We start from the raw sequence: 9,728 nt of genomic DNA, 5'->3' as shown, positions 1-9,728 counted from the left end.
GTGATTGCTCGACGTTCCGAGGCGAGTCCATCCAGAGGGACACTGCTCGCCCTTGCTCGTCTCTGGACGAACCTTTGGCGCTGACATTTTAAAGTGTTGATTTTTGAGCACTTATGCTAATTGTTGTAATTTTCCTGATGAAGCGCCATTCTGATACCTTGATGTGGCCAAGATAGTTTTACATTTTCTCTGCGGTACTCTTTGCCATTTGGTCTGTGTAGTGTCAGCTCAGAGTGCTACTGAAAGCAGACAAAATTGCAAGCAAATTGCATCAGATTGCCAACATTGTGAAAAGGTAAATTGCTTGCAAATCTATTTAAACCACTGGCCTATTTTCATCAGCTATGGTACTTGGTATTCATGATTGCTTAATTGGCGACCTTTTCTATTGTGTAGTGCTTTATGGGGCGATGGAAAGCGATCTTTACCAAACCAATTACCCTTTTTTCTCCACCTCACTACTACATTAGAGCTGTGATTGCGACAGCTAGTCCTTTTGTAAACGAACTTTCAGATTTCAATAATGTTTTTTTTTTTTTTTACTGATAGAGAACAGTGTGTCATTTTTTTGCTATGATGTTGCGGAGCGAAGGTCTTTGTAGAGAATATTGTTGAAAGATAATGGACGCAGGAGTCAGGGTCTGCAACAGTTATTAGGCTAACTAATAGCCCTTTTCATCTAAGGAAGTCATTAAGGATGGCATGAAATATTTTGTCAGAATATTCAAAGCAAGCATGCAGGCCTACTGCAAGTGTGTATGCTTGATATGAGACTTATGGCCCTACTTACATTTTGGAGGCAATGTCACTACGGCACTACTATTAATAACATATTCTTTGAAATGGCTGTCTTCTAGATTGTCAAGCAAGTTTTAATCTCCAACAAAGTCACAAGATAACTCGCATGTCTATTGTTAAGAAGCCTTACTAATGCCAAACACCCTCAAAAAGGGTTCCCCAAAACATGTATCTGACAATTATTGCTCCCTTTTCAACTTGTAAAAGTCAGCAGTAGTTTATATTTCTTCACAGTTCTGTACTTGTCAACTCTTTGATCATACAAATCCAACAGCCAAACGTCAACTTTTCTGAGGTAATGGATAGATTGTGAAGTGAAAACATGTGCCCCTAGGGTCTGATCTGTTTCCAAATACCATAAAAAAACATTTAATAACTGTTCCCGATCTACATACGTTTGATAAATCAAAACAGTCATCTACAAAATGTCAACTTCACCCCCTGCAGCTAAAATACACGAGGACGATCCCGAGACATTCACACACGCACACACAGGATGTGAAACGTGCCCGAGGTGCTGTCAGTCTGTGCCCGTCTCTCTCCAAGAGAGAGAGCCCAACAGAATTAACCCCGGGTTAACCCCACAGGCCTGGGTGCGAGGGAACGGCCTTGGTTAATGTCAATGTGTGCCCGCTGCCAGGTAGTGCCGGCTCTCCCTGGCACAGTCGGCTCCATCCGAGGGGCAGCGTGACAGCATGACCGTCTCCGTACAGCTGGAAGACACGTGTCGCTGCCAGGCAGGGTGTAATGGGGCACCGTGTCTCCTCTCCTGCCAAGCGGAGGGGTATAGCAGGCAGATATGTCATCCCTACCGGCTCCACCAGACTGCTTGGTTTTGTCCTGGTACAATCCACAGAACCTGTGTCTGGGAACGTGAGGCCGGATGTTTCCTGCTGTGCGGCTACAAGGAGAAACCAAGGTACTCAAGAGGTGACCTCACACCACTTATAAGGTCATGGGCCAGATAGTCACGGTCAAAAGTGTTCATCTCATATCCGACACAATGCGCAAGGTGTTTATGATTCCTGTGTGGAATAGCTGTCGGTTCCCTTATCATCACGTTGTATACAGATGGGTTCATTTATGATGGAACTTACTAATCTGCTACTCAGTAACAGCTAAGAGCAGATAATCACCACTTACGAAACCCTGACATGTTGTCTTGTAGACGGTTGTCTTCTTCTTGTTGATAGGCACGGCCCAGGGGGTAGGTGTGCTTCCCACAGCCTGGCTCTCCGCCTCGGCCCTCGTGAGCTCATTACCAGAGCCTGAGGCAGGGGATTGAAATGTGGGCTGGGGAGGATGAGAAATGGGGCTAACCACAGTGTCAACGAGGAAGAGACTTCCCCCTCCCCTGGAGATTAGCCTATTTTGACTGCGGTCAGATGGCTCTGCAGAAAGAGGGGATGGGCCTGCTATGTTTTGTGTGTATGTGAGTGCGAGTCGGAGAGAGCAAGAGGGAGAGAGTCTGTGTGCGCGAGTGTGTATGAGTGGGGAAAGGCATGTGTGTGTCTGTGTGTGTGAGAAAGAGAGTGTGTGCGTGTGTGTATGACTGAAAAAGCATGTCTGTGTGCATGTGAGAGAAAGCGAGAGCAAGAGAAAGTATAAGTGTATGAGTGTGTTTGAGCAAGAAAGGCAAGTGTGTGACTGTGTGAGAGAGACGGGGAGAGAGAGAGCGAGAGAGATGAGGAGAGAGAGAGAAAGAGACAGAGAGAGAGAGAGACAGAGAGAGAGAGAGAGAGGCAGAGAGAGAGAGAGAGAGAGAGAGAGAGAGAGAGAGAGAGAGAGAAAGAGAGAGAGAGAGAGAGAAAGAGAGAAACAGAGGAGAGACACAGGGAGAGAGAGAGAGAGAGAGAGAGAGAGAGAGAGAGAGAGAGAGAGAGAGAGAGAGAGAGAGAGAGAGAGAGAGAGAGAGAGAGAGAGAGATGGAGAGGGCATATATTACTTCCTCTAGGGCTCCACCAGCCTGGTACTCAGCGGCTGGGGCTGGGGCGGTCGGGGCGGTCGGGGCGGACTGTAAATTTTCTCTGAGTCAGGCCAAAGCTGATTGATCTCTGAGTGTAAAATCGATAAGAAGACACTGTCATTTTTGTAAAGGATGAGCTGGAAAGGGAAAATAAATTAAGACTCCCCAGATCGGGGCAGACCGCGCGGCGGAGTAGAAGCCCGAGGCCTCATTAATTCAGCGCAGTCTGTATTTTGGTAATATTGTGTCCACAGCTTCAATCTCACAGGTGCCTTGTCGTGGCAGAGTGTGCTGGCGACAGCAGGCGCTTTATTATGCTATGTATATTTCATCGCCGCCACAACGAGAAATCAGACACTTGCCCTTGCACCCGCTCTCTGTGTCTTGATTCCTGATTAATTTGTTTTATTATTTTCAGAAATACATCACGCCGGGGGGTTGATTAAATCAGAAATTGAAAGCCATTGTCTTTCTTGCATGTCCTTTATCAGAACTAATGTGCCGACTGTGGTCATTTGTCTTGAGTTGTTACAAGTAATAAAGATTGGTGCACTTTTCTCCTCTGCGAGATATTGCAGGGAGATTAATTTACTGCTTTTCATCTCTTACCTCCTCCGTTTTGTGTCCAGCGAGTCTGCTTTGATATTTTTCATGCTTAGATATGCTGTTTTCTCGTATTCATTCCTATTTAACCTTGATCTTCTCATCTATTATATTGCACTTCTTCCGGGCACTGAGTGAATATAGTCTTCATGGCTCAGTTGGATTGATGGGTACAGAAACCATTGCATAATATCAACTTCCAGGACACCATTTTTCACCACGTGCCCTCCTGTGTTTCATTTGATCAGTGTTCACCATGGGTTCTCTTCTCAGCTGTGTGTGTGTGTGCCTGTGTGTGTGCCTGTGTGTGCACGCGCATGTGTGTGTGTGTTATACCCATGCATTGTGTGCGCATGTAAGACATCATATATCTGAGACACGCATGCATAAGCATGAGATTGGAGGTGTATGGAGAAAAAAAGATTGCACGTGTGCGTATGTCAGTGGGTGTAGGTGCATGTCAGCATGGATGTGTGTATATCAACATGTGTGTGTGATTGTCAGCGTGTGTGTGTGTGTGTGTGTGTGAGTGATTGTCAGCGAGTGTGAGTGTATGTCTGAGTGATTCTCAGCGTGTGTGTGTGTGTGTGTGTGCACCACTCTGCCGTCTTCATTTCCTCTCCCACCCAGCACTCTCACTGGTCCTCCAGTGTGCTGATGTCTGTCCTGCTACCTGGGGTCATCAGCCACCCAGCAGGCCCATCAGGATGAAGGCTGACTGGGTGAAGCCCTGCCAGTCACCATACACATCCTGGAGGCTGGGTTGTCACTGGATGACTGGGGCTGCGGGAGGCTGTAGTCCACTGTTTAACTCCGTGGGAACTTCCAAAGTATCACTTCCTTATTGCCACCCCTCTACTCAAAGATTTGCACTTCCATTCCATTTGATTCCTTTAGGAGTTGCTTTTCATCCGAAGCGACACACAAATAGTGCATGTTGAAAGCAGAGACAGAGTCTCTGTCAGAGTCCAGGGATGGTCAGTATTTATATGCCACAGCACAGAGGATGGGCCGACATCTTCCTATGTGTTTGTTTTGAAGATGAGAGCTTACATTCATAACTCATAGTGCAGTGGACTGTCTCCGCTCCACTACCAAATGGAGGCCTGCCTTCAAAAGATATAAAAACTTTTCTTCATCTTCTTCTTCTTCTTCTTTTTTTTTAACAGGGGATCACAGATTGTGTTTGGCAAAGCACTAGAGCCTTCTGCGGTAGTGCAAGGCAAAGAGATCATTTGTATGTGAAATACTCATTTAAATCCCATTCAATAAGCGGGTTATCAAATGAAATCAGGGCTCTGTCAGGCCTGCCACTCAGGCCTTTGGGCCAGACATCATGTGTAAAATTGGCCAACAAGAGATTTGGGGGAGCGCTCTGCACGCCCCTGTCACTTCGTCCCTCAGGCCCCTTTTAGGAGGGGCCCGGCCCGGGGTCAGCACTCCTGGGGGGCTGCTTCTATGGACTGCCACAGGGCGACAGGGCCACAACATCACCTCCAGCTGGGAGACTTATTACAGCCCCTGGCCTCCCTAGCTCTCCTTTTCTCTCTCTCTCTCTCTCTCTCTCTCTCTCTCTCTCTCTCTCTCTCTCTCTCTCTCTCTCTCTCCTCTCCTCTCCAATCCCCTCCCCCACCTCCCCCTCACCTGCCCCAGCCATTCACAACATCATCACGCATTCACATATTCATGAAGCTGGGGAGGGGGGGGGTTCCACAGTGGGGGTGGGGTGGTAGGAGGAGTGGGGGGTTGGAGGGGGTGGCGGTGGGGTGGGGTGTAGTTGTTGGAGACGGTAGGGGGGTGCTTCTGCAGGTGGCTGTCACATCCGTAATTGCCCGATACTTCCCTCTGCAGCGTAAAATTGTTTTCATTATGTGTCATGCACACAGAGCCGGGCAAGGGGCCCTTGAGAGCGTTCCCAAGAGCCGGAGGGAGGAGGCGCACCACTTAAACAGCCGCTTAGCTCCAAACAAGAAAGGAGAAAAGGAGAGGAGAGAGAGGAGAGAGAGGAGTTGGCGGACGAGGAGGAGGAAGACAGGAGAGAAAGGGGTGTGAAAAAGAAGAAGGAAAAAAAAGAAAACGGAGGAAGCTCATCATTAACTGTGTTCCAACAACAGCAGACAAGTGCGAGCTCATGCGCACACCAACAATAAAAAACAGGCTGAGCTTCTCCTAAACATCTCAGTTACCGGAGGAGGGGGAAGGTGGGGGCGGTGGGAAGGTGGGGGGATGTAACCCCAGCCCCCCTGTGAGGTCCTGGAGAGCTTCCGCGGTCAGAGGGGGGGGGAGGAACAGGGAGCGGGAAAAAGAAAAGGGGAGAACGTTTCCACCTGACTGGAGTTCCCATGGTTTGCCATGCAGGAGGGTAAGCAGGTCCCAGCAATAAACTCAGGCATTGTCAAGCGGTAATGCCCAGTCAGGTCCCTCCTTTGGGATTCAAGGGTGTCTTTTTCTATGCTCCCCGCGCTGCGCTAATCACAGGCCTACTTTGTTTAATTGCGGCAAAAAGGGGGAAAAATGTGTTCAAAAAGTCATCCTAATCCCTCCCTCTCACCCTCCAACTTCATCGCTCCCCTCTCCGATCCCCCTCCACCGCCACACTCACTCTCTCTCCCGCTCTCCCTCTCTTTCACCTTCTTCCCGGGTTCCTCCATCTCCCCCTTTTTCCTATTTTAATGAATTGTGGAACTATGCAGAGACAACAAACACTGCAGCTCTAATAAATAAGGGTCTTGTTTTCCAGGGCGGGTTGGGAGGGAAGAGGTGTAGGTAAAGGCCCGAGGCGTTGGCTGGGTGTGTATGGAGAAACGTTTCCGCTGGGTTAAGGGGGGCGGGGGGTGGGGGGGGGGAGGCAACAAGTGAGATCACAGTGCCGTTTAGATGCTGCTGATACACTGGGAGGTGTGGTGGGGGGTGTGGTGGGGTTCAACTGGGGAATAAAAACCTCCATGCAGTTAGCTGCTCGTCGCCCGCTGAGCAAGCAGGCCCAGTATAATGACCCTAGCCGAGGCACGTCAAAGCTCCCATAATGGACACAAATTCGCTCCTTCTATTTTTCAAACGGAGATTTAGAAACTTAAGGTGCAGCGCATTGTACTTGGTGACTCCGGGGTCACAGGAGCCAGAGGGGGTGGGGGGGGGGGAGCAGGGGGGGTAAGGGGGTTTATCAATCAGACCTTCTCGCCTTTCTTAAGCTGAATAAAAAGTGACCCATGAAGAGACAAACCAGTCTCCTTTTAACCGAGGTCTTTTCTTATTCATTAGATCTGGATTCTGGCTTCTCTCTTTGCCTCCCTTTGCTGGGGAATGAGGGAATCTTGGCCATAGAACCTTGGGGAAAGTGCACCACATTCAGACAGCATCTCAGAAATCGAGTTTGATTTATATGAAAAGTTCTCCTGTAATTAACTTATGGACAAAAATAAGTTGGTTGATCCATTTACATAATACTTATGCAACATTGGATGTTGCAGTATAGGATGTTTGAAATTCAACAGAGTAAGATTATTATTCTAACCTAAATAATTTGTTGAATTTCATTTTTCAATAACTTTATTTTGTTATTTTGTTGCTCTCTTTGATCAGACTGACATTTGAATCCACTTATTTGACAAACCGAGACAGACAAAAACATTCGGTGCCGATACCTTTGCAGAAAAGACCAGAACATCTGTTTCCTCTACTACAGTCAAGTGTCTAACACCAAATAACCAACATCTAATTCCAATCAGTCTGTCTCTTGATTAACACTTTATGATGCAATTCTAACAGCATGACTGCAAGTAGCATGAGTGGCAACAACGACAACATTGAATAAGAGCTGTCTTCAACCAAGAGTAGAGGCCTGCTCCTTCACCGGGAAAACAGTCTTACACAGTGACCAAAACACCCCGATGCAGAGTGGATGGAAGTATGAGGGTTTAGGTGAGCAAATCCACCCCGAGTAAATGACTTCCCATGTGACCTGGGGCAAGTCACTTAACCCCTGTGTTCATGCCCACCACCCAAGTTTAAACAAGGGGCTTGCTCACACCCATCCTCATCCACTCCACAGCTCCACTTGGAATCCTCTAGGACCAAATCGTTTAGCTGAAAAGCCCTGATCTCCATGCCCCCTCAACAAATATTTACCATCTGTGCTTATTTGAAGTCCTCTTTAGTTCTGTGCCATCTGTATGTACAAAAACATGAATTGATCACACATACGGTTTGTGATACACAAAACACACACATTGCTATGTAATGTGTCCATGTAATGGGTTGGCTTTCTCAAATCAAGAGATGAATCAGTTGCAATTTCTTTTCGGGAGATATATCTGCAATTGTCATTGTTCCAGGGGGTAGGGGTGTCCCTCCCCTAACTTCTGTGCAGCTCACTGGAGACTGTAGCAAGCCAATGAGGGCCACCATGGCCTGTGAATTGTAGTATTATGCTCCTCGATCTCTTTCTCACTCTCTGAAAGACTGTTTAAATGGTTTGGTTTATTATTGGCCAAGGGAGGCCAAAGGCTTCTGTCAGCGTTCGGGGCAAGGGGATCGTTGCCTCTTTACTGGACAGCTGTTCAGGACTTACTCCACTTTTCATATGGATATGTATGTTAATGACAGGCAATGGAGTGGAGATGAAGAGGCCTTAGCGCAGTGCCTTCTCTTCAGCGCACTTCTAAAGCCCCCACAAAAGGAGCAGTAAAAGAGGCCGCAATGGTGAAGCTCCCACTTTTGTGCCCCGAATTAGTTCTGCAAGCAATGAAAGTGATCTTTTCTGGGCGACAGGGGAAGTCTGCCGATGGCTGGACCAGCTCATTAGCACAAAAGTCTGTTGGGACAGATAATTGACTGATGCAGATCCCTCCCCTGTCTGTCAAAACACTGCCCAGACTGCAGAATGAAGAACACACACACAAAAAATACTTTTCCTTAAAAACTCATCTCACACTTTCTTTGAGCACCACCTCCCCTTTTCTCTAGGTGTTGTGTTTACTTCCTTGTATGCTAATACTGCTTCCTACACTCAGCTATGGAGCTGAGCTTCCTGTTTATGTTGTCACTCTTGATATCAGATCTGTTGACTTGAGTCCAGAGGAAAACAGACTTTGTTCATCAGGAAAACTACAGTAGTGATGTGCAGTGTGTGGCCATGCATAACATGTGGGTTTCAAATAAAGGCAAGATAAGTAAAAATCATTATCTCTTGTTAAAGTGATGCTACAAACTGAGATGAAAAACATGGCTAAAGTGGAAAACATGCCTGTAAAATATCAGTCAGTCTCCTCTTTTGTCAAAGACGGGATACTGAATAGTACTGAAATTGGTATGTTGATGTGGCTCTTGGAGAAGGTCTGCATTTCAAAGCTTTTTTGTAGGGTTTTCAGATAAGGGAGTCTGTGTAGCAAATATGCTCAGCCCACCAGAAGCCCTTAATGGCTGCATCCTGGTTAAATTGACTGGAAAATGCTGTTTTAATTTTCATGTTAATTGAAATGGACTAATTGTTAATATATTCTGAGAGCAAAGGACCAAAAGGAAATGGGTTTCTCAAAATCAAAATCCATTTAGGATTTGGTGGTGATGAGAATTTGGGAAAAATAAAGTGTAGTGCTTTTAAAATGCCATGGATGACTTCAAGTCCTCAAATTCATACCCTTGCTGAAATTCAAAAGTTATTTCGACACCTTGCTGCATTTACCGAATCCCCCCCCAAAAACACAACATGTGAGGTGAAAAAAAGGACAGTGTAGAGAAGCCCTCCTGAAAACAATAGTGATCCATTTTATCAGCAAAAGAATTTTGTCAAGCAGCTAAACAGGGTATTCTTCTCGGTCCCTTCTTCACGGGCAACTATAGAAATTAGCCCTACGTTTCTCAGCTCTCACACATGGATACACACGCTTGCATGGACACAAGAAAATTTTCTTTTCTTCTGTCAGCATTCCTGGCCAACAATGGCTAGATTAGTGGACGTGAGGGCCCCCTCGGGGGCACGTATTGTGGCACAGAATACCCTGGGCAGGAACAGCTGGTAGAGGTTAATGGCTACTGAACCTCTCAGCCGGAGCTCTTTCTCTATTGTGTGTTCTGCTCATGGGAAGGAAGGAGGCCGCTGACAGCTTCTGGGGTGTGGGGGACCCTCGGAACAGCACTCGGGTCACCCCCGAATGGGGCGCGGGGCAGAGGGTTGGGGGGTGGGGGAGAGAGACGGAGGTCGGTGTTGAGGGTGGTAGGTTGGTGGCAATGGGGAATTCTCTGTGGACCAGCGAACCCAAATCTGTGCGGTGAGACAGCGGACAACGGAATTAGCATCGGTGCATATTCAGCAGATAACAATGAGGGCCAGACAAAAGGAGGGGGCACACTGTACGCTCGT

The sequence above is a fragment of the Hypomesus nipponensis genome, chromosome 2, assembly GCF_054491055.1.
Source record: "Hypomesus nipponensis isolate SF chromosome 2, ASM5449105v1, whole genome shotgun sequence".
NCBI classification, from domain to species: domain Eukaryota; kingdom Metazoa; phylum Chordata; class Actinopteri; order Osmeriformes; family Osmeridae; genus Hypomesus; species Hypomesus nipponensis.
Note: the sequence above shows the minus strand (reverse complement) of the source record.